The 24,645-nt window shown below is 38.8% G+C and overlaps 1 long non-coding RNA gene across 2 annotated transcripts; it reads left to right on the forward strand.

The window, feature by feature from the left end:
- The first annotated feature begins 46 nt into the window (after window positions 1–46).
- LOC140616637 (uncharacterized) lies at window positions 47–20,954 on the forward strand. Of its 2 annotated transcripts, none has more exons than XR_012017047.1 (3): window positions 47–143; window positions 16,103–16,184; window positions 19,590–20,954. It is a non-coding gene; the product is annotated as an uncharacterized lncRNA (long non-coding RNA). The 2 variants fall into 2 exon arrangements; XR_012017046.1 differs by lacking the exon at window positions 47–143 and adding an exon at window positions 152–462.
- Window positions 20,955–24,645: the final 3,691 nt, after the last annotated feature.

The raw sequence follows: 24,645 nt of genomic DNA on the forward strand, positions 1-24,645 counted from the left end.
GCGCCTCGGCCCCGCCCATCCTGGGCCCTCGTGCGCCCGAGGCCGCCCCTGGCCGGCGCGATGCAGTGCGTGGGAGGCCGCCGCCGCCACAGGCCTCCGCACGATTCCGGCGGGCGAGGCGTGAAGCGGGCCGGGACAGCGAGGTGGGCCCGGAAGGGGAAGGAACGCGGGCGGCAGCGCCGGGCCGGGCCGGGCCGGGTCGTCGAGGGGGCGGCGGCGGCCGTGGGGGCCTGGCGGCGGCCCGGCCTCGTGGGCAGGGGGACCCCGCGGCCCCGGGTGCGCAGACGGCGCAGGGCCTCGTGGTCAAATAATCGTCGTTACGGTTTCATGAATGTGTGTGTACACACGCAATATATTGCATGCGCGCTCTGCGTTTTGTTTTCTGAGTCTTCTTAAAACACGCATTCCTAAATTTCTAAAGCAGACCCCCAAAGGCCGTTTAAATGTCCACTCTAAGGAATGGTTAGTTACCGCCTTCTTCCTGGTTCCGAATGGAAATGATTGTCAATCTTACCCCCCCCCCCCCCCAAAATCTTAAGTGTTCTTCATTAGTGAGCTTGGGATGCCGTTATTTCATGGGAAAATGGAAGTATTCTACAGAAAGTGCGATGAAAGCGTCTGATCAGTTAGCTGTCAAGGAAGTTGGGAAGCATCTTAGAAATCAGTGCCAAGTGCTGGAGGAGCACAGAAATTGATCTTGCTTAGGATGAAACTAACTTTTATCACGTTTATCACGTCTTGACCTCAGTGGGGAGCAGCAGTCCTCCTGCACCCCGGAATTCCTGTGCCTTTGAAATTGAAGGCAACACAGGGTCCCCGGTAACATCCTGATTTTGGCAACAGAGGAGTCAGGTGCAGGCAGCGACCAAAAGCTCTGCTTCGCAGGGTGCCTCTGCCTAATGGAAGAAAAGCAGCTTTCTGCACTCGCCCGGCAGGGGTTTTGGAAGTCTTCCAAGAGCCCTCCCCACCTGGCGACACTGTTGTGGCTTCTGAGGACGATGAAGGCCTCAAGTGGTGAGCTCCATCAGGGAGGGAGCAAGTCTGGCCTAGAGCCTTGGTGGCCTTGGCAGGTTCAAGAATTCTCTGCATTCATGTGACCCAACATTCCACTACGTCCTTTTTGATCTGGTTTCCTCAACAAAAAAATGATGGGAAACCCCACTCTGCCTTTCTTCCGAAACAAAGGAGCTAGTGCAATGTTTGTTACTGCACCTGTGGTTTTGGTTCTCTTCTCTGTGCTTGAAGCTTGAGCAGGGAAGGGGAAAGGGTAGCCCTGGGTTCCTGCAGAGGCAGCAGAGGCAGCCGGCTGAAGTTCAGTGTTCCGACCTTAACCTAGTCAGGACGAGAAGACCAGGCTACTAAGGTGTATAGTCTCACTCAGCTGTCTTGAGTCTGAAAACTACCTTTAAAAAAGAAAATAACTTTTTTAACAAGATGAGATCCTACCATCATTTCATAGTTCTTTTCCCTTAATACATATGAAATATTATCACTACATCTTACTATCCTCTCCTTCCACTTTGTTAAACTTGGCAAAGGAAAGTGATAATGGCTTATTTTACTGTGCTATCTTAGAAGTATTAAATCATTGCAGTCCTCCGGTCAGATCTTAAATTGGAGAGTAATTCAGATGAACTGATATTTATATATATGTTTATGTGTATGCATATAAATCCAAATATTTGTATAACATGCAATATTATGGCTTTCTTAAGTATTTGAACAAGTAATGATGTATGTCATAAAAAACAAACAACTGATAGGTGCACAATTTTCATTAAACATTTAAACGAGAAACAGCCTTATCATTTAGAAAAATAGCAGAGAGGATAGAACAGACTTTCTCATAGACTGTGCACTTTTAGTGAGCTGCACAGGTTTAATTTAGCTGTTACAGCAAAATCAGGATTAGAACTCAAAGGTCAATTTTAAATCTCTGCATGTTAAGGTATTGAGAAGTGAACCATACATTTAATTATAAATCTTTAATGTCTAAAATATTTGGGGAAAGTTACCGATATAACACTTTCTTAGCTTAAAAACAACGGGTCGGCACTTCTGCCTGATATTCCGTACTCAGCTAGCTTTGACACTGGGATTAATTTCCGTAATGAGGATGACAGCTGAATTCTTTACTAGGAATTTTGAAAACCCAAGGGTCCTGTTAAAATCACTTCCTCTCCCCTCTAAATTACAATTCAAAGACAATCTTTTCTGTTTGCCAGTAATTACCTGGCATTTCAGAAGCTGTTATTACTTCTATTACATTTGCTCATGGTAGCTAGTAATTAACCTCCTGTTCAAACATTTCAGTTTTCATTAATTTGTATGAAATCAAGTTGATTTTCAGCATAAGGCTGAAAAAAAGAGATGAAAAAGTAGAAGAGCACCCTTTTTTTCCCCAGGACTGAGGTCTGTTTAGGGACGTATTTTGCCTGTTTGTGGGCATACCACTGCCATTCTATATATTTAATATCAGAAAATAGCTACATAGTAAGGTGAGGGACAGATGTTGGGGCTGGTGGGCAATTTGTGACATTTTAGCCCATAGTTCCAGGGAAGATGACCAAAGGATCAAGGAAGTCCAATTTGAGAAGCAACCCCAAATATATAACCTTAGGAAGCCTATAGCCTCAGATGGTACGAAGTGGATCCCTTCATACGCAAGAATAACCAAAGTCTACTATTCATTCACTCATTTACAAATATTTTTTGAGTATCCATTTTGTACTAGGGAGTAGCTTGGGTATAGAACAGCAATTAAAAAGGATTCCTGCCCTCAAGGAGCTTTTTATTCCAGGCAATGAGATGGTGAACAGATAGTTATGGTGCAGCATAATTAGTGTTTATTTCACCATGGGGGACATAGATGTATAAACAGGGAGCAGTTGGAGCTTAGAGAAAAGGAATAATGCATTCTGTGGAGATTTGGAAGCAGTATCTAGAACTGACAATAAAGATGATTAGAGTAAAAAAAAAATTGGCAGGGCAGATGGCATAGTCTACATATATCCTAGAAAGGGGGAGCCCAAAGAACAAGAATTTTCAGCTGTGTTTATCCAGTACCTTCCAAGAGAGAGCAATAAACTGTGATGTCCAAAAATATCCCTCAAGTATGTCTCTCCTGGCTCTGGGACAGACTCCACAGCAACTATCTCATGAAGTCAACCTCCCCAGGAACTTGGGTAAAAGGGAGAAGGTTCTGGTGATTCTAGTCACCAAGACACAGTCCTTAATAATGTGCACAATTAAAATCAGATACCTGTGAGTGCAGAGGTGGGTTCTCAGACAGTATCCTCTCCAAGACTCTGCATCAAGAGAGAAAATAAGTTTCAGGGGGATGATGGAGCCATTGTAGTTTAAATCATTAGTTGCCAGATCTTTAGTGAAAATCTGTTAGAAGAAGTCAAGAACCTGGATTTTGCACAGTCTTTCATAGGTCTAAAATTCATTTGGTAACTCATGTTAATATGAGGTCATTGCATCCTTAAAGTTAGCTGTCATTTACTGGTTATGTCCTTTGATTAACAGCCCTATTTATACCAGTTTTTCTGTGAAAATCAATTAATTATTGTACCATCAGTTCTGTGACACAGTGGATTACACAAAATAGGTTTCCTGTGTTTCATGTCTATCTCTGTCTCAGTCTCTAATTTGAAAATGTTATAAAATTTCCTTGTCAGCTGCCTGTGTCTTTTATTTTTCAGATAAATACTGTATCTGAGGACAGGCTCATGCCCTGTTAACTCCATCAGCCATTTAGTAATATTGTCTGCTTGTTAATATTTTTGTTAATTAAATCCTACTGCCACTAAATCACAGAATATTTATAAAACTTGTTTTGTATCGACTCAGTCCTTTTATTGTTCATCTATAATAGTATCAATGGTCACAGGAAATGACATTAGTTCCTACTGTAAACTTTGTTAGAAAAACAAGGTTTTCCATGCTAGAGACAAAAAAACAAACAAAAAATGCAAACCTTATTGCCGAACTATTAAAACATTTTGATTACTATAAGAACTATCTAGCCTTAAGAATTTATATAGTCCTCACTTGTGAAAATTCTATCTGGGTAGAAGAAATCTCAAATGCATAAAACTTTTCCTATAGCAACAATGAGTCATCAAGTTGTCTGCACGTATATGTGTTCTTTTTTAGGCATTTGATATATTTTCTGACTCAATGAGGCAGCTTGGTGGTTTGTTCATATTTACCAAAATTGTTTATTATCATTAATGAACCATTTATCTAGTCAGCAGGCAGTCAAAACCACTGTATCCATCTGAAGTGCATTGTGTTCTGTATATGAAGAGCACAACACATTTTAGTTGTGAGAGACATAGGGGTTACATAAATGAGTAAGAAACAGTCTTACTTAAATTAAGTTCAGGCTTATAGAAGAAGAAATACACACAAATGATTTGCCACAAGATAGAGTAAGGCTATTGTCTAAGAAGTCCAAAGGAAGTTCTGGCTAAAATCCAGGTACATTTTCAGTTAATTAAGGTTTCTTAAAGATGGCCTTTTGTGTTTAGTCTTGAAATTTGAATATGGTTTTGGATAGGCCTCGTTTGGGGAGTCTATTTCAATAAGAGGGAGAATTCTGTGTAAGTAACAACAGGAAGACATTGCAAAATATAATCTGGGGAATGCTGATGGTTCTGTCAACTGAGGTTATACTATACGGTATAGTTTGATGATAGTGGACAGTTCAGAACATTGAGATAGGGCAGCCCGGGTGGCTCAGTGGTTTAGTGCCACCTTCGGCCCAGGGCCTGACCCTGGAGACCTGGGATCGAGTCCCACGTCGGGCTCCCCGCATGGAGCCTGCTTCTTCCTCTGCCCGTGTCTCTGCCTCTCTCTCTCTCTCTCTCTCATGAATAAATAAATAAAATCTTTAAAAAAATAAAAAGAACATTGAGATAACATCTTGTAGAGTCCTGAATTCCAGAGTAAGGAGTTTGCTGTGGAACATTTGAACAGAGAAATGATGGTGTTAGAACTATATTTATAGGAAAACAATCTGAGACCAATGAATAGCTCAATATTTTAGCTAGGAGATGCTTTGGAAAACAATTGCTAGAGGAAATGAGGACCTGAGTCAGGACCATGATGTGGGAACATAAAAGAAAAAAGACTCAAGAAAGCCATAATGACCATGGAGTTTACATGACTTAGCAACTGATTGTATGTTGGGTTTGAAGAAGATGCGGGCAAATAATTTTACACTTTCTAGGTCAGGTTGATGGAGAAATAGCAGGGTGGACAGAATAAGATACAATGCCAGATTAACTGGATTCAGAGAAAAAAGGATGTGAAGAATGAGTTTAATTTTGGACATCATAATGAAAGGAGTCTTTTCTAATAACTGTCCAGAACCACTACTGTTTCCCTCTACCTCCAACCCTGTGTATGTATGAGTTATGATGGTGTTGAATATTGTAGTTGTTTTCAAGGGTTGATGATGGGATTGGAGGTAGAGGTAGATAGTAACACAGTTTTCAATCGTTGATCTAGTATTCCCAGCAAAAAGTAATTATTAGTATTTAGATACTTATTCCAGGAAAAACCAGGAAGAATAAAAGATCAAAAGCTTCCTATCTCCTGTTTCAGGATCCCACTATTCTATTCAAGAGGTCCTCTTCCAGGACCATAAGCTCCTTGAATTCAGGGACTGAATCTTCTTTGTAAGATCATTTCCTGCACAGTGCCCAGAACACAGCAGGCACTTAGTAAATGTTTGTTGATTGAATAACTGAGTCATAAGATTTACTTTACACTTGTTGCATCAATGAGCCAATAGTGACCCCTGTATATTGGCCCTATGTTGTCTATAGCAGGCCAGGACCATTCCCTCAAAAGTCTATTAGCACCAAACTCGAATTCTGGCACATGCAATTATTTTAAATGTTTTTTAAATATTTGGAGCCTGTCTGCTTTACATATCCCATTAAACTGCACCCAACATCTGTTAGCCTTAGATAAACAAGCCCTGGGATTATTAAAGCCCCCAAGTCACTGCTGCCATTCCAGCTGTCTGACTGAGAGACTCCCCCTTTATGCTGCAGAGTGATATCACCTAGGCAAGTAACCTCCCATCTCTGATTCCTCTCTCCCACCAGAGTTCCCTTGCTTTCTTCTACTCTTGGGTGGTGGCCCCACGCCACTGTCTCTGGAAGGTTTCATAGTTGGAGAAACCTTTCCCATCCACTCCTCTACCCCCCATTCCCCATGCAAACCTCTCAAAACACACCCAAATGAAGCTTATTGTGTGCTACTGCCACCTTGTGGTCATATCTTTTCCCCTGATGGGCTCCCAAGTCCCTGAACCCACCATACTGTAGGTGTACAAGGAGGGAAACATTAATTTCTTTAAACTGCTTTCTCAAGACTGTATGGGATCTTTTTTTCTCCCTTTTAGTAAGTTCAGACTTGGGCACTTACTGAAAAAAATTCTTAGACCTGGCAAGCAAGATGAATCCTTGGAAGTCATTTCATTAATCCTTGCCCTATATAGGTAAGGACACTTGGGTTCAGACTTCTCTTTCAAAATTCAACTCCTGAAAGTGAAGTTACAGAAATTAACAACCATGAATCCTAAATCCAGGGCTTATACCAAGGAAGTGATCATAAATAGCTTCAAAAATGGCAATAATCTGAATAAGTATTATGTATATAGCCATGTAAAATAATGCAGATTTTTTAAAAAAGATTTATTTATTTATTCATGATAGACATAGAGAGAGGCAGAGACACAGGCAGAGGGAGAAGCAGGCTCCACGCCGGGAGCCGGACACGGGACTCGATCCCAGGTGTCCAGGATCGTGCCCTGGGCCAAAGGCAGGTGCCAAACCGCTGAGCCACCCAGGGATCCCCAATGCAGATTTTTAAAATAGCATACAGAAATGTTCATAATATATTTTATGACATAAGGTAAAAACTAGTAAGTTTAGCATGTTGCATTTTTGTTTGAAATTTTTATGTGCTTAGAAAAAGCACCAAGGGGGCGCCTGGGTGGCTCAGTTGGTTAAGCATCTGCCTTTGGCTCAGGTCATGATCTAGGGTTCTGGGATTGAGCCCTGCGTCTGGATCCCTGTATCTGGCTCCCTGTTTCTCCTTCTCTGTCTGCCCCTTCCCCTGTTTGGCTTGCTCTCTCTAATAAATAAATTAAAATCTTTTTTAAAAAGCACCAATAACACATACCAAATATTAAGTAGTTATCTGTGTATCATAGGATTATAGTTTAATTCATTTGGTTTCTCTATATTTCTGTTTCCTGTCATAAACAATACTAATCGCTCAATAAGAAAAAAAGACATTATTAAAGAGGTAAATTATCATGGCAAATTACAGGATTAGACCAACAGTACTGTCCAATAAAACTCTACAGTGATGGAAATGTTTTCTATCTGCACTGTCCAGTATGATGAGTGGTCAGATGTAGCTATTGAGCATTTGATTTGTCAGTGAGACTGAAGAACTGAATTTTTAATTTAATTTACATAGACACATGCAGTTACCATATTGGCCAAGGCAGTATAAAATATTTGGTGGTTGGGAGCAGTCACAGTGCATTAAATAGACTCATTCTACAGTATTTGCAAATATGAATGGTTTTCTTGACTAGCTTAAGTTGTATTTCTTCTATAGGTTATTCTTGTATTTCACATACCTTGGGATAAAGTGCACCAACAAATAATGAGATGAGACCACGTAATCATTATTGAGAAACATTGAGTTCATGCAGTTTATAAAGAAGACCCATTTATAAATGAACAAGGAGAGTTTATCCAGAAATTACATGTTCCTTGTTAAAAACGACATGCTTATCCTTCTTCCGAGTCAGGCAATTGTTCGGAGATAGAACTGGAACAACTGAAAGATCAGTTCAGATCCTGTTAATCTGGTGAACTAATCAAACTTTCTTTAATTTTATAGATATAACTATTTACTTAGGTTTGCTGAATGCTGGTGTAACAGTTCGTGTAACTTAAAGCTTAAGCTTCATTTTTGTACTCAAGTTCAATACTCTCTTTCCCTAATTTAAGAATTCATACTCTCAATTCATACTCTCCTTCCCTACTTTAAGAATTCACTTTTGTGACTAATACCAGTGTTTGTGAAGTCTTAATCTCTTCACCAACACCTTATCAGCACCCAAGATCTGTCCTTATTTGGGATCTATTGTTTTGTTTCTTGCTTCCTAACTGAGGAGACATTTTATCTATAGGAACAGAACACACTTCTGTTTTCCAGAAAATAAGTAGTTAATTTATGCAGCAGCCTCATGCTCACAATTCTACTTCTTGATATTGCTGGAAACAAATAATTTTTATCATGGGTTCCCTTGATTGTGGGGTTGATTTTTTATAAATTCCATAGTGGTTCCCCTCATGTTCATGTACTTGATAAAGCATTTAAATCACTATACTGATTAAAAATTCTAGAGATGTGCTGGGAATACATTTGGAACGTTATTAAGATGTGTTTTTTGGCTACAAATTTTCTTGGAGAAATCTTTTTAATTACAATGAACATAGAAGATATACAGCTATAATTATGAGTTTCTTTGGATTTCAAATCCAAGATAATTCATTTAGAACAAATTACAAATTTTTACTGAAGATGGCAGAAACAGTTGCTAAAAAAGAAGAGAAATGGAAAGTTTGTAATTTAGGGTGGAGGGAAGGAAAGGCAGCTAGTAAGATAGAGAGATCAGTCTACCAGCATGTTGCTGTGCCAATTCTTTGGGAAAATAATCAAAAACTTATTTACCCAGTAAATGAAAACAAGTTCAAATAAACAGTGGTGAAGTTATATGTACTTTATAAATGAGATTTGGCAATAAGAGAATACTCTGAGCAATATCTGGGGTGATGAAAATAACAGATACTTTGTTTCTGTTTGCTTGCTTTGAAACCACAGTCAATATTTTATCCCACTGGAATTGAACCATTTTTAAGTTGTCTTTGTTTTGTAAAAAGTTAGCTTTTGATCCTCTTACTAAAGGAATATGGGGGGGGGGTCCAATTTTTTGTTGGTAAATCAAGAGGAATAGCCAATATGGAAACTTCTTTTCTGTTGATTTCAAGCAAAGACCAAAGCAATATTGAGGGAGAAACACTCGACAAGAATTGAATCCCAGAGGGAGAAATAAAGGAGAGAAGCTTCTGAATCCGGGAGGAATAGGCAAGCCATGTTCCCCACATACATTGCTCTGCCTTAACTGCCAGTGTTGACAAACTTTAATCTGTTGAGGATTAACCATCCATCTGTCAGTTCAACAGTAGCAGTGCTTTTTATGCAATGAGTAAAATGGAAATTCTAACACATAGAAATGAATTAATAATCTGTAGCAATGTATACAAGAGTGTTTCAGGGTAGAATGGATTTAAACATAGTGTTTAAAATTTTATTTAAGTCATTAATCAGAAAGACTTAATCATTTTTTCTATAAACTATATTTCACCTTAATTTTCTACTTTGAAACTGCACTTTTGGGCAGTTACATAGATGCAAAATTTTTTTTTTTTGATGCAAAATTGAACACCAGTTTGTTTCTGACCATTATGTTCCTTTGGGGGGAAAAATGTATATTGCATGTTATCTGGGAAATTTTGTAATTTAAGAATTGAAATCTATTATATTCTATATGTGTATTAAATAGGAACTATTTTGCTGTTATTAAATACTGTTTTTCAGAACTAAAATAAGCATAAGCCTCCCCAAATTTTGATTTCCATGATGCTTCTAAAATACCCTCAAATCTAGCTTCTACTACTATCTTTGATGTGTTTAGTTTATATGTAGACCTTTTAAAAAGTTTGGATGAGGGATCCCTGGGTGGCGCAGTGGTTTGGTGCCTGCCTTTGGCCCAGGGCGCGATCCTGGAGACCCGGGATCGAGTCCCACATCGGGCTCCCGGTACATGGAGCCTGCTTCTTCCTCTGCCTGTGTCTCTGCCTCTCTTTCTCTCTCTCTGTGTGACTATCATAAAAAAATAAATAAATAAATAAAATAAAATAAAAAAGTTTGGATGAGAGGTGCCTGGGTGGCTCAGTTTGTTATCTCAGGGTCCTGGGGTTGGTCCCCAGGTGGAGCCCTGGTTGGGCTCCACGCTCAGAGCCCAGTCGGCTTGAGATTCTCTCTCTTCCTCTCCTGGTCTCTCTGGCCAGAATTAGCTGTGGATATTAAAGACATGATAGAGCACCCAAGGCCAGTGTTCTAACCGGAATTTTATTTTATTTACGTTTTATTTAAGATTTTATTTATTTGAGAGAGAGCACAAGTGGGGTTAGGGGGAGGAGAAGGACAGAGGGAGAAGCAGACTCCAATGAGCAAGGAGCCCGATGTGAGTCTCTGTCCCAGGACCGAGATCATGACCTGAGCTGAAGGCAGATGCTTAATGGGCTGGCCACCCTTAATGGGCAAGAGCGCCTGTGGTTGCACCTAGGCGCTCTTGCAACCACAATTCTAGTGCAACCATGTCCTCTATGAGAACAGGACTCTAGGGTTGTTGGTTCTTCACTTTTTGGGCTCCTTGCCTCCGGTTGTCCTTCCTCCTCCAGCAGCTTCAGGCTGTAGCTCTCTGCTGCCCCCTGCTGATCTCCCTGTAGTGCTTAGAATGTTTTTGGTAAAATTTAGAACACTTTTGCAACCTCACAAAATATGTATTTTTTTTAACTTTAAGTTTATGAGGATGTTATTTCTGAAACCAGATCCTGTTTTCTTCGTCAGTCTCAAATTGTGCATTTTTTTCTTTTATTTATTCGACATTATTGAGCTGCTGTGTTGTGCCAGAAGCTGTTACTGGGACAAGGATAGCATAGTAAGACAGAATAGGCAAAGTTCTTGCTGTCGAGGCCTTTACTTTTCATTCCGGAAAACAAAAACAGATAACTATATAATGAGAACAATAAGTGCTAGGAAGAAAATCTAAAACAGGGTGAGAGATGAAAAAGAGGAGAATCCACCTTTTATAGGGTGGCCTGGAAAGACTTCTGATGAGGTGACATTATCAGCAGAGATCTGAATAAAGAACAAACCCTTGGCTATCTAGAAACAGCTCTAGGCAGAGGAACCTGCAAGTATAGAGACCCTGAGAGGGAACCTGCTGGGCACCTGCGTTAGTTTGCTAGGGCTGGGGGGCTGAAACAACAAAAATTCATTTTCTCCTAGTCCCGGAAGTCTGAGATCAAGGTGCAGGCAGGTTTGCTGTCTCCTGAGAGATGTCCATGTTCTCCCTGTATCCTCACATAGCCTTTTTGGCATGCATGCACTCCTGTAGTTTCTCCTTCTTTTTATAGGGCTAACCGGTTGAATTAAGGCTTCATCTTTATAATGACATTGAACCAAAATTACCTTTTCAAAGTCCTTCTCTCCGAATATAGTCACATGCTGGGTTAGCGCTTCAACATACGAATTTTAGGGGGACACAACTCAGTTCATACAGAGCGTTTGAGAAATAATGATGCCAGAAAAAAAAATATGTATCAGCATTGCCATCCAAAAAAAGGACATTTGATTTATTACAGCTCATGTTCATGTGTTTATTTAGGAATTTTTGATTAAGCATTTGCTCTGTGTGAGATACTATGTTTAGGACTGGGAGATACAGTCTTGGTCTTAAACACGAAGAAATTGCTGGGGAGTGGGAGATGTGGTGCCAACACACTGAGTACTGTAAGACATCAGGTAAGTGTGACTCACAAGAAGAAGAGATTGGGTCAGTTTTTAATTTGATATCCTTAACCTTGCCTTTGTTTTGTTTTCTTTCTTACACTGCTCTTTTTCATGGAATTATTGTTTAGTTATACTCATTGCAGAATAAGAACAGTTTTACTTGTCCTGATCAGAAACACTTTTCAGAAGAAAGACATTTTATTTTTATCCCTAGAGCCTTTTTTAAAAAAGATTTTATTTATTTATTTATTTATTTATTTATTTATTTATTTGAGAGAGAGAGAGAGAGAGAGAGCCAGAGAGCCCGATACAGGACTCCTGGAATCATGACCTGATCCGAAGGCAGATGCCTAACCAATTGAGCCACCCAGGTACCCCTCCCTAGAGAGCCTTTAGAAGAAATTTTGTTGCCTTGATACTTATTTTATCAGCATCATTTTCTTTGGAGCAAGATGTGTACTATTTCATAACCCATTTTGGTTATCCACGGTGGTAGAACAAGCCACACCAGAACCTAGTGACTTAAAACAACAAGATTTATTTTGCTCTCAAATCTACAACTTGGGCAGGGCTGTACTTGGTGTTGGCTGGAACGGCTCAAAAGCTGGACTCATCTGATGGTTCCTTCACTCACATACCTGGCAGGTAATGCTAGCTGTTGTTTGGGACCTTAGCTGAGCTGTTGGCCAAAAGAGCATACGTGCAAGGCCTCTTTGCATGGGTTGAGCTTCTTCACAACGTGGTGACTGGTTCAAAGAGAGGTTAGAGATAGAGACAGAAACCAGGCAAAGACTATGTCACCTTTCTAGTTAGCCTCAGAAGCCCCACAGTGTCACTTTCATAACATTTTATGTATGAAAAGTGAGTCACTTAGGTTGGTCCATATTCAGAAGGAGGGGAATTAGATTCTATCTTTGGGAAAAGTGTCAGAGAATGTATGACTGTGTTTTAAAACTACCACCCCATGTACATGTTAAACAGCAGAGACAATTTCTGGGACTTTGATGACTGAAAAGTCCTCCCCCAAGGTGTGATAAGGAGTATCAAAGTCAAAACTAGCGCAGAAGATGAATAAATACTATCTGAGTTAGAATATAAGGCAAGTTTTTTGTGAAGCATGTTTTGTTTGTTTTGTGTTTTTGCAAAATTAGTCCTCAAAGAAAAGGGAGTTACTGAATATTCAAAGTCCTTTTAAAAACTCTCATATGATGGGGTGGTATTCTTTCAATTACTCTAGTTAAATTACAGAAAGCTATTTATAAAGACGCGTTAACCTGGAAAGGTCTGAAGCGATGTTGTATTGGGAGTTTTCTAAGGTCTTCTAATGGAACCAGGAAATGGAGACAAAGGCTTTTAGTACAGACCTAGTCATTATTGCAGTCAGGACCTTCTGATTTTAAGTGTTGGCATGTGGATGTAAAGAGATGACCAAGATCACGTTTTTTAAAAGCAACTTAATAAGTTGTTTATCTTGTGGAAATAACAAACATGATAATGAAAAACAACCTTCTTACTACTTAAAAATTGGCTGTTTTGCCGAGGATAAAATTCCCAACTATAGCATCAGATGCCAATTCAGTTTTTATCTCCACTTAAAGATTGTTTTATTTCAATGGACCTACAGCTGGGAAACTGTTAGGTGGCTTAGAAAGTGATTCTTCTGAAGGTGACGACTCGTGTCAAAATGTAAGTAAAGAATTTGAGCAAAATTGTTTCTGAAATGAGAATATTTCTCTTTTTTTATGCTTTTATTTATTTACTGATGAGAGACACACAGAGGCAGAGACACAGGCAGAGGGAGAAGCAGGCTCCCTGTGGGGAGCCTGATGTGGGACTTGATTCCAGGACCCTGGGATCACACTCTGAGCTGAAGGCAGACGCTCAACCACTGAGCGACCCAGGTGCCCCAATGAGAATATTTCTAAAGGGACATATTTTATAAGATTATTTTAGATATGATTATGTAACCAAATTCATTATTACATAGTTCAAGTAAACATTGACTATCTTAATTAACTTCCATTATGCTTATATATTCATGTTAACCAAAAAGCTTCTCTGTACCTTTTCATTATGAAGACAGAGGATCAGCTCACATTTACGGTGGTTTCTTTTTAATCAACATATAGATTTTTAAATATTAACACTCATTAATTTATTATTTTCAAATCCATAAATAAACACATAGTCTGTGTTTTTGCTAAATGGATTTTTTATTATTTTTTTAAAGATTTATTTATTCATGATAGACAGAGAGAGAGAGAGGCAGAGACACAGGCAGAGGGAGAAGCAGACTCCATGCAGGAAGCCCCACGTGGGACTTGATCCCGGGACCCCAGGACCGAGCCCCAGGCCAAAGGCAGGCGCCAAACCGCTGAGCCACCCAGGGATCCCCAGCTAAATGGATTTAACTTCACTTTGATATTATGTGAGCACTAATACATATTTTTATGGAGTAAAGTCATTATCAATATGATTAATCTTTGAACATAAGCAATCCAATACAGTACCGTATATATAAAGGCCCATTCAACACAGAGTTCCCTGAAGTAATTCAGGTCTAATCGATGGGCAGCTCCGGTGGCCCAGCGGTTTAGCGCCGCCTTCAGCCCAGGGTGTGATCCCGGAGACCTGGATCCAGTCCCATGTCGGGCTCCCTGCATGGAGCCTGCTTCTCCCTCTGCCTGTGTCTCTGCCTCTCTCTTTCTCTCTGTGTCTGTTATGAATGAATAAATAAAATCTTTAAAAAATAATAATAATAATAAAAGAAGGTCTAATTGAGATTGTCCCAGTGAGCAGCACAAAAAAGTGATAGGACCTTTGGCAGAGAAGGCTCTCTTCTCAGTCTCTGAGGGGATGAGAGCCTGACAGTAGATGTGCTAGGCCATGTTCAGAGCTGGAAAGGCCTGGATCCAGCACATACTCTCATCTGTTGGAAGAGATCTAGGGTTCACGCATCTATGCAAAGTCAGGTAACACCATAAGCTCCTCTGTGTAGACTGACATTTTCTTACACTGAATTAAATAGGGTTATTATACATTGTATGCATTTTAATAATGTATATTATTCTGTATCTATTATAATGGCGTTAAGGAGAAATATTAATTTTTTCTTTTCCATCATAATCTTAGACTTTTTTTTTAAGTACACCTTTTGGCTTATAGGTAGTAGTTATATCTCATGTTTCATTTGTCCAGTACTTGGATTCTTGAGATGTCAGGCCAACATGGGATACTTGGATTCTTGAGATGTCAGGCCAACATGGGGTTGTTCTCCACCATGCCCAGAATGTTAGGAAGAGGAGGAGCTCAACAGCCTCTGTAGAGTGATAAAGGCAGTTACTTGTTTCTAAAGAGTTTATTTATTCATTTAGAGAGAGATAGAGAGTGGGGGAATGGCAGAGGGAACCGGAGAGAAAGAATCTCAAGCCGACTCAACACTGAGTGTGGAACTCAGGGCAAGGCTCAATCTCATGACCCTGAGACTGTGCTCTGAGCCAAAATCAAGAGTCAGACACTTAACCAACTGAACCAGCTAGGTGTCCCAAATCAGTTACTTACTTCTAAGAACAGAAAGATGTGTGTATTCTCTTGTGGTTAAATAGGACTATTGACTCACTAATTGGTTTTCACTTAGAAATTACATACAACAATTTACTTTTCAAAATAGGTAGACATCATTGTTTCTCTTTTAGATGAAGAATTAAATTAAGATTGAATACCTTTTCTGAATGAGGGTGATTTTAAAATCAGGTCAAATTAAGATCCCTTCAAAATGGGGAGGTGTTGGTCAAAGGGTACAAAGTTTCAGTTATACAAGATGAGTAAGTCCTAGACATCTACTATGCACCATAGTTTCTATAGCTAACAATACTGTTTTGTATTCTTAAACATCTGCTATGAGGGTATATCTTAGGTTAAGTGTTATTACCACCAAAAAAAAAAAAAGGGGGAGAAAACTTTTGGAAGTGATACATATGTTTTGGCATTGATTGTGGTGATGGTTTCACTATTGTATACTTATTCCCAAATTAATTAAGCTGACTACATCAAATATGTAAAGTTTTTTGTATGTCAATTTATACTTAAATAAACTGGTGGGGTTTTTTGTTTTTTGGGGTTTTTTTGGTCTTTTTCCTGTGATAGAAGGGATGTGAATTAGTATGACATGACAGTTGATTTGAGTAATTAAATAGTATATCAGGATTAATTAGATTTGAAGCTTTGTCTTCCCAACTAATCTGAGTCAGTTTTCTTATGATACTCTGCTGGTACAGTTTGTTGAAATAAGTCACTCGCTACAACTCTTGGTCTCACTGATAGATTCAGTGCTGACAGTACTAATTTAATTGTTATTATTCGACCACTGTGTAAGGATTACATGACCTTTATGAATATTATATATTTATCTTTCAAGCTCTAGGTGACTGAATCTTTACCTTATGGGAATATGTACTCTTCAACATCTTCAAAATCTTTATCTTCAAAATCTTGAAAAGGTGATTAAGGTTTAATAAAGCTGCCAAGTCAATGAGATTGATCTCTTTAGAGATAATTTCCCTTGTGAGATTGTAGAAATGATATAAAATTCATTTTCCAACATTTGTCTGCAAAGCTTTTCAGATTTACTTACACTAAGGATTTACCATAGAAGCTCTAAGAAAAATATTTCAGAGTTTTGGAGGCTTCAGAGATTTTTTAAAAATTTGTTTGCTAAGACAAAAGCATTCTAGAAAAGGTACCAAGTTACAAACAGCAGTATGTTATCTAAATTGCTTTAGAAGGAAAATTAAAAGAGCATGTGGAATTACTTGATGCTATTTCTCTTAAGTGGTTTTCTTGAAATTCCAAAGCCATACAATGAACAAAAAGGTCAGTGGATGAAATGCTTGTATTTAGGACAAACCACTGCTCAGAAATGAAGCTGACAGTATCTTTCAAACTTTTATTTTTAACAATGATATGATGAATGTACTTATTTTTGTTTTTGTGGGGTTTTTTTGAAAGATTTTATTTATTTATTTGACAGCACAAGTGGGGGATGGAGGCAGAAGGAGAAGCAGACTCCCCACTGAGCAGGGAACCTGACACAGGGTTCAATCCCAGGACCCTGGGATCATGACCTGAGCCAAAGGCAGACACTTAACCGACTGAGCCATCCAGGCACCATGAATGTGCTTATTTTTGAATTTAACAAAGCACCACACTTACCTACTAAGAATCAAGAATAAGGTAGTCTGCTTTCTAGCGGTAGAGCAGACAGGTGTTTTGTTGTTGTTTTTTTTTTAATCCTCCTGCAACAGAGCACCAGATGCCAGATATATTTCACAAAAAATGTGTAGCTGAGATCATACAAAAGCAAGAGAATGCCTAGGGATCTTACATGAAGAAAAGACTAATATCTGAGTAATAACCTGGTGATGAGGTTTCAGCTGACCTCAAGGTATCAGAACAGCGGCAAACTAGAGCCTTGTCTCTTCTTCCTCCCTCTTCTTCCTCCCCCACCCCCTTCTTTCTCCATTTTCCTCCTCCACCTCTTCCTTCTTCCATAGAGTCAGTTTATTAATAAGTACCCTGAAAATCTACATATGTTGCAACTTTCACATTTACAGAGAGGGAGCCTTTTACCATGATGTGCTAGGATTCCCAACTCCTTGGTGGGTTCTACAAATACTGAAATAGAGAAGCTGCCTCAAGGGAGCCTCACTTCCTTTTGTCCCAATATGCATGAGTTAGTGGTTCCCCAAAGTAAATCTATTTTTTTAATAGTAAATTTATTTTTTATTGGTGTTCAATTTGCCAACATACAGAATAACACCCACTGCTCATCCCGTCAAGTGCCCCACTCAGTGCCTGCCACCCAGTCACCCCCACCCCCCGCCCTCCTCCCCTTCCACCACTCCTAGTTCGTTTCCCAGAGTTAGGAGTCTTCATGTTCTGTCTCCTTTTCTGATATTTCCTACCCATTTCTTCTCCCTTCCCCTCTATTCCCTTTCACTATTATTTATATTCCCCAAATGAATGAGATCACATAATGTTTGTCCTTCTCCGATTGACTTATTTCACTCAGTATAATACCCTCCAGTTCCATCCACGTCAAAGCAAATGGTGGGTATTTGTCATTTCTAATGGCTGAGGAATATTCCATTGTATACATAAACCACATCTTCTTTATCCATTCATCTTTCGATGGACACCAAGGCTCCTTCCACAGACCCCAAAGTAAATCTAAACTAGATATCCTTAGGAGATTCTTTTGGTTAATCTCCAGCTGCTCTCTATCCTGGAAAACAAGGAACTCCTGCAGAGATCCATAATCTTTACCAAAATCTTTACGTGAAAAGTGGCTGGCTTATTCCCATTTAATAGCAATCTGGAAAAAAAAGTTTTAGCATCTAAGAAGTGGCATACCAGGGCCACCTGAGTGGCTCAGTCACTTAAGCGTCTACCTTCATTTCAGGTCATGATCTCAGGGTCCCCCATCAGACTCCCTGCCCACCAAGGTGTCTGCTTCTCCTTCTCCTTCTGCTGCTCACCTTCCTTATGCACTTATATGCACATGCTCTCTCTCAAATAAATAACATCTTTAAAAAAATAAAAAAATAAAAAGTGGCATATTCTGGTAAAGAGTATCTATTATCTATTAAGAGAATTTGTATGAAACATGACAGATTAGATATTATGTGGATTTTATATCAAATTACCTTTCAGGGACAGTCAGCTCCTTTTAAGTGGATTCTTTTTCAAAGAAGATGTGTTGACATCACATAATTTAAACTACAGTTTTTCTGTGAACTGCTCTCAGTGTACACCCATCCACTCATGTGTCAGAGCCACATGACCCTTTTACTTGGATTTATGGTTCAAATTACACTACCAACAGCATCCAGGAAACACTAAGCTTTTGAAGGGGTATCAGGTTGGTAGTGAATGAGAGCACCTGGCAGAATCAAATACCAGTCCTCTGTGGAAAAGGAGGCCCTCAGCTCAGAACTCAGGACACCCCATATCAGCCAAACACAGCTCCCACTATGAAATGACGAAACACATGAGCAAATAAACCACCATGGGCCAAAGTCATCAGAAACTAAAATGGCTGAATAAGACATGAAAGAATGTCAAATACTGAAATTATCACACGGATAATATGAAATAAATATTTACAGAGGCCAGCTGTCAGTTTCATTGTAGTTCTTTTATTTTTTTTTAAGATTTTATTTATTTATTCATGAGAGACACACAGAGAGAGAGAGGCAGAGACACAGACAGAGGGAGAAGCAGGCTCCCTATGGGGAGCCTGATGCAGGACTCAATCCCAGGACCCTGGGATCACGACCTGAGCTGAAGGCAGACACTCCACCACTGAGCCACCCAAGTGCCCCATTTTACTTCCTTTAAAGGAATCAAAAATATGAGTAAAGAATAATAGTATTGTAAATGACTAGGAAGTTTTTTGGGGAAAAAAACAAATATAACTTCTAAACAGCAAAAATTTATTGATGGATACAACCTAAGTGTCCATCAATGGATGAAGTCAGAAAAAAGACAAATATTCATACAATATTCATACTAATGTGTGATCTCATTTGTATGTAGAATCGAAAACCAACCAACCAACCCTTAACTTTGTATGTAGAATCGAAAACCAACCAACCAACCCTTAACTCCTAGATATAGAGAACAGATTGGTGGTTGCCGGAGCCTGGGGTGGGAGGGGGGGTTGGTGGGCAAAATGGGTGAGGAGGGGTTAAAATGCACAAACTTCCAGTTATAAAATAAATTCTGGGATGTATATATAGCATAGTGACTATAGTTAATAATACTGTATTGTATAGTTGGAAGCTGCCAATCTAAAAAATCTTAAAAGTTCTCATCACAAGAAAATATTATTATTCATTCTGTAGGTGGATTAGACAACTGAATAGTCACGGCTGAAGAGAGATTTACTGAAGTCAAAGATAAAACTGAAGAAATTACACATACCACAAAGAAACAGAAAATGTAAAAGAAATAAGAGTCATAGAGAGTAGAATATGAAAATCTAATGTAACTTGGAGTTCCTGACAGAAAAAATAGAAGAGGACAGAGACAATACTCCAAAATAAAAGAAGTCACTGAATTGTTCACCTTAAAATGGTTGATTTTGTTATATGGATCTTACCTCAATGTTATTTTGATATGCATTTCATAACATATATATTTCTTATTTTTACATAAGGAACTTAACATATATGATATATATTTACATGTATATATATAAATTTCCAGGATTGATTAAAGGCAGGCATCCATCAATGGAAATCAGAAAAATTTCCACAAGATGTTGAGTGATAATAACACCAAGGTAGAATAATTTACCTAGCTAAACTTTGAGTCAAGAATATGAGCAAAAGAAAAATATTTTCTGGGCTTAGGACCTGAATAGACATTTTTCCAAAGAATACATACAGATAGCCAACAGATATATTAAAAGATTTCAACATCCCTAATCATCAGGGAAATGCAAATCAAAACCACAGTGAAAGAAATATTACCTTACACCTGTTAGGATGGTTAAAATAAAAAAAGAGAAGAAATAACAAGTGTTGGCGAGGCTGTGGAGAAAAAGGAACCCTTATGCACTGTTGGTGGGAATGTAAGTTGGTGCAGCCACTGTGGAAAACAGTATGGAGGTTCCTCAAAGAATTAAAAATAGAAATATCATATGATATAATTCCACTAGTGGGTATTTACCCAAAGAAAACAAAAACACTAATTTGAAAAGATATGTGCACCACTATGATTATTGCAGCATTATTTACAATAGCCGAGATATGGAAGCAATTTAAGTGTCCATCAATAGACCATAAAGATGTGATGTATATATGGGCAGTAGAATATTCCACAGTCATAGATAGGGGATGAGATCATGCCATTTGAGGCAACATGGGTGGAACTACAAGGTATAATGTTAAGTGAAAAAAGTCCTATAGAGAGAGACAAATACCATTATTTTGTTCATATGTGGAATATAAACAAACAAAAAGTAGAAGCAGACATATAAATGCGGAGAACTAATGGTTGCCAGGAGGAGAAGGATGGGAAGTTGGAAAAAGTAGGTGGAGAGAGTGGGGACAGAGAGATACAGGCTTCCAGTTATGGAATGAGTAAGTCATGGGAACAAAAGGAACAACATAAATAGTCAGGGACATTGTAGTAGTGATGTCTGGGGGCCAATAGTAGCTACACTTGTGGGGAACATAGCATAACATGAGCTTGTCGAATCACTGTGCTGTATCCCTGAAACTAATGTAGTGTTGTGTGTCAACTATACTAAATTTCTTACAAATAATAAAGAAAAGAGAATGTACATTTTTTAAAAAAGACATTTTCTTAAGGATATAATTCAGAAAGAAGTAAAGTTCTAGAAGGCAGAACTGAGATAAAAGAAATTTGCAAATGTGGATAAATATACACAATTATGACATCATAATTTGGGAGATAAAATATGGTAGGATCATCAGAGCATTTAAACTGCTTCAGAAATTTTTCCTCCATCATATTCCTTTCTTTAGCCATGGGAATTCTCCAGTATCTGAGCCATCTTTGGCTTCATCTTTCAAATATTTTAACATGTAGCCTCCCTCTTTCTCCTTTTTTCTCCTCTCTCCTTTCAGTGCTGTAGACTGACAATTTATAGATTCAGGACTCTTATTCATGTTTTCAACAAATATTCATTGAATGCTTGCTATAAGCCAGAGCTGTTTCAGGCAGTGAAGATACAAAACATCTTGCTGTCTAGACACACGTATGAATAAGTATATGGAAGACAGCACCAGAGATGCTCTGATGGAAATAATCAGATCAAGGAAAGGAATGACTGATTCTGAAACTTGAGGAGACTGAAAAAACTTCATAGAAAGAGTATTTCCGGGATGCCTGAGTGGCTCAGTAGTTGAACATCTGCCTTCAGCTCAGGTCATGATCCCAGGGTCCTAGGATGGAGCCTGCTTCTCTCTCGGCCTAGGTCTCTGCCTCCTCTGTGTCTCTCATGAATAAACAAATAAAATCTTTAAAAAAAGAAAAAGTATTTCCAAGCCAGCAGGGAAAATCAAGGACATGTTTGGTAGAAGTATGCATGTGTGTGAAGGGAGGATTGATGTGAATCATATGACATGTTGGTCAAATAAGTTTCACATGGCCTTAGCATGAAAAAGGAAGAGTTGAGTCCATAGCAAAAGATAAGACTGGGGAGAAAGGCAGGTTTCAGCCCATGAAGCCCTTGTCTACCACCCTAAGAAGTTTAGGCCTTCCTGCATGGACAGCAGGAAATCATTGAAGGGCTTTTTAAGCTGAGAAGTTATATAGTTAGTGCCTTTAAGATCTATCATGAGCCATTGGTGTGGAAGGTAGACCATAAGATTTCCTTTTTTTTCTTCTTTTTTTTTTTTTTTAAGACAGGATTTCCATTTGAATACTAAGATATATAGCCAATCTGTAGAGCAATGCAAGAAAATATCTGAAAATTTAAGGGTAAGTTCAGAAAATATGACCACCTAACACAAAAACCAGAGAATTAATGAAGTGCTGATCATGTTAACCAACCTCAAAATAATCTAATCATAAATATGCATCAGCCAGATACGCTTGGTAGAGGTCTAACATAAAGCTCTCAAGGAGACTAGACAGGCCCTCAACTACCTGAGATATTAGCAGGCTACTGAGGAGGGTCCAGTATGTCCAGAGTTGCAAAGAGCATTCATCATCGGTCAGTAACTCACCCCCTTCATTTCATCTCTGTGCTTAGCCTTTGCTTCACTCTTCAGAGCATATACCAGGACGGAGTGCTCTGAGCAAACGGCAGGTACCAAATTATTCTGCCAGCTATTATTCCCAGTATAAATAACATTTTTCAAGTTTATTAGTCTCTTTTTTGGTTTGAATGAATCAACCCCCCAGAATTTAATCAATTTCAAACAAACCAGTAATATTTATTTTTCTGAGCCTAACAAAACTGAGAACTCTGAATTTACCCAAGATAATCCTCACCTGCCAGAAAGTTTCTCCTTGGCAATATCTCTATTGTGATAATAGATATGATTATCTAAATGTCCTAAAAAATACCCATCCTCCTCTTAGCTCCTCCACCCTATATCCAGCTATGCGGCATGAAGTTGTAAATCTCTGAATTTTGTTCCTGGAGTACATTCCTCAAGTTTTGATTCGTTGAACAGCTAGTTGCCTTTTACTCCATGAACCAATGGTAACATTTTATAACTCACTGGGAGAATTTTACAGATACATATTTTGGATTTATGGGTTTTGGATCTGAAGGCTTTAAAATAAATAGAACCAGCTTCATCCCAATAACTTCTGTTCATTGGCAATGGTCTGGAATTCTGTACATTAGCATTCCACAGATTTTAATAAAATGTTTATGAAGCAGTTTTAAAATTTCCATGGATTTGTACTTTCAAAAATATCAATGCTGGTTTTTTAAAGATTTTATTTATTTATTTGAGAGAGAGGGAGAGTGCAAGTGGGGGGAAGGACAGAGGGAAAGAATCTCAACCTGAGAGTGGAGCCCCCACACTGGCAGGGCTCCATCCCAGAAACCCAAGATCATGACTGGAACTGAAATCAAGAGTCAGTCCCTCAACCACCTAAGCCACCCAGGCACCCCTAATGCTTACTTTTAAATATCCTTAGGTTTATCATAACAAAAAAACAGATTTTAAAAATAATTGGAGCCATTTCATTTTTTCATTTATTCACGAGAGACACAGAGAGAGAGAGAGGGAGAAGGAGGGGTAGAGACACAGGCAGAAGGCAGGCCCCATGCAAAGAGCCCGACATGGGACTCGATCCCAAGACTCTAGGCAGGCACCAAATCGCTGAGCCACCCAGAGATCCCCAATTGGAAGCATTTCAAACACCATCAATCAACCTCCCAAAAAGAAGTTGTAACCTTTGTGTATAATTACATTTTTGTTACTAAATTTATGTTTCTTCTTAGTTACATTATAAAATATATATGGTACTAATTAATAATCAGCTTCAGACTGTCCTAAATCTTGTCACTTTTTAAAGTTGTTAATGAGCATGATATTCTGTAAAAACCAATGCTTAAATAATTATTGTACTGGTAAGTCATCCTGAAATAATCACTAACTTGCTATGTCTTTTTCTTTTTTTCTTATTTCACAGCTATAGTATTAATTAGCAAATACCAGCTGTGTCATTGATCGGAACTTCAACTGTCCTCTAATTCTTTCTCCAATCCACATACCATTCTCAACACTCACTGCCTTACCACCATGTCCCTTTGTTCCATTCTGTTACATCCATCCTCACATTTCCAAACTGGATCAACTACTGCTGATTTTAGAACTGGCGGCATATTGTGATGGTAAGAATAAAAATTTGCTCTGGGATATCTGAACTTGTGGGTTAGGTAGAAGCCAAAGGATATTTTTCCTCCCCAACCACATTTTATAATCCCGGTGATTTCTCACTCATCCAACATACCTTGACTCGCCCATGGGACAGGGCTTGATCAAAAAGAACCAGATGATAGTATAATGGTGTGCAGTTCCATTCAGCTGCAGGTGTTTATTGAGCCCTACCCTCTGTACAGCTTGTCCCAGCATTATGGGCAATGAGATGCTGGGTTCTTTTTTTAAGATCAAACATAAGAGTCACCGCCTCCCCTGGCCCAACTCAACCCATTTTTTTTTTTTTTTTGGTTAAAACCAATAAGAGTTTTAGGAGAGTCTCCAGCTGGGAAGGAATTGCTGTGCAAGTAACACCTGCCTTTGCAACAACATGAATGAATCTGGAGGACATTATGCTAAGTGAAATTAGCCAAAGACAAATGCTATATGATTTCACTTAACCATGGAATCTTAAAAAAAAATAAAAGGTTGAACTCATAGAACAGTGGAAGAGTAGGAGATGCTGGTGAAAGGTACGGTCATTCAA

The sequence above is a fragment of the Canis lupus genome, chromosome 24 (genome assembly GCF_048164855.1).
Source record: "Canis lupus baileyi chromosome 24, mCanLup2.hap1, whole genome shotgun sequence".
Classification (NCBI taxonomy): domain Eukaryota; kingdom Metazoa; phylum Chordata; class Mammalia; order Carnivora; family Canidae; genus Canis; species Canis lupus.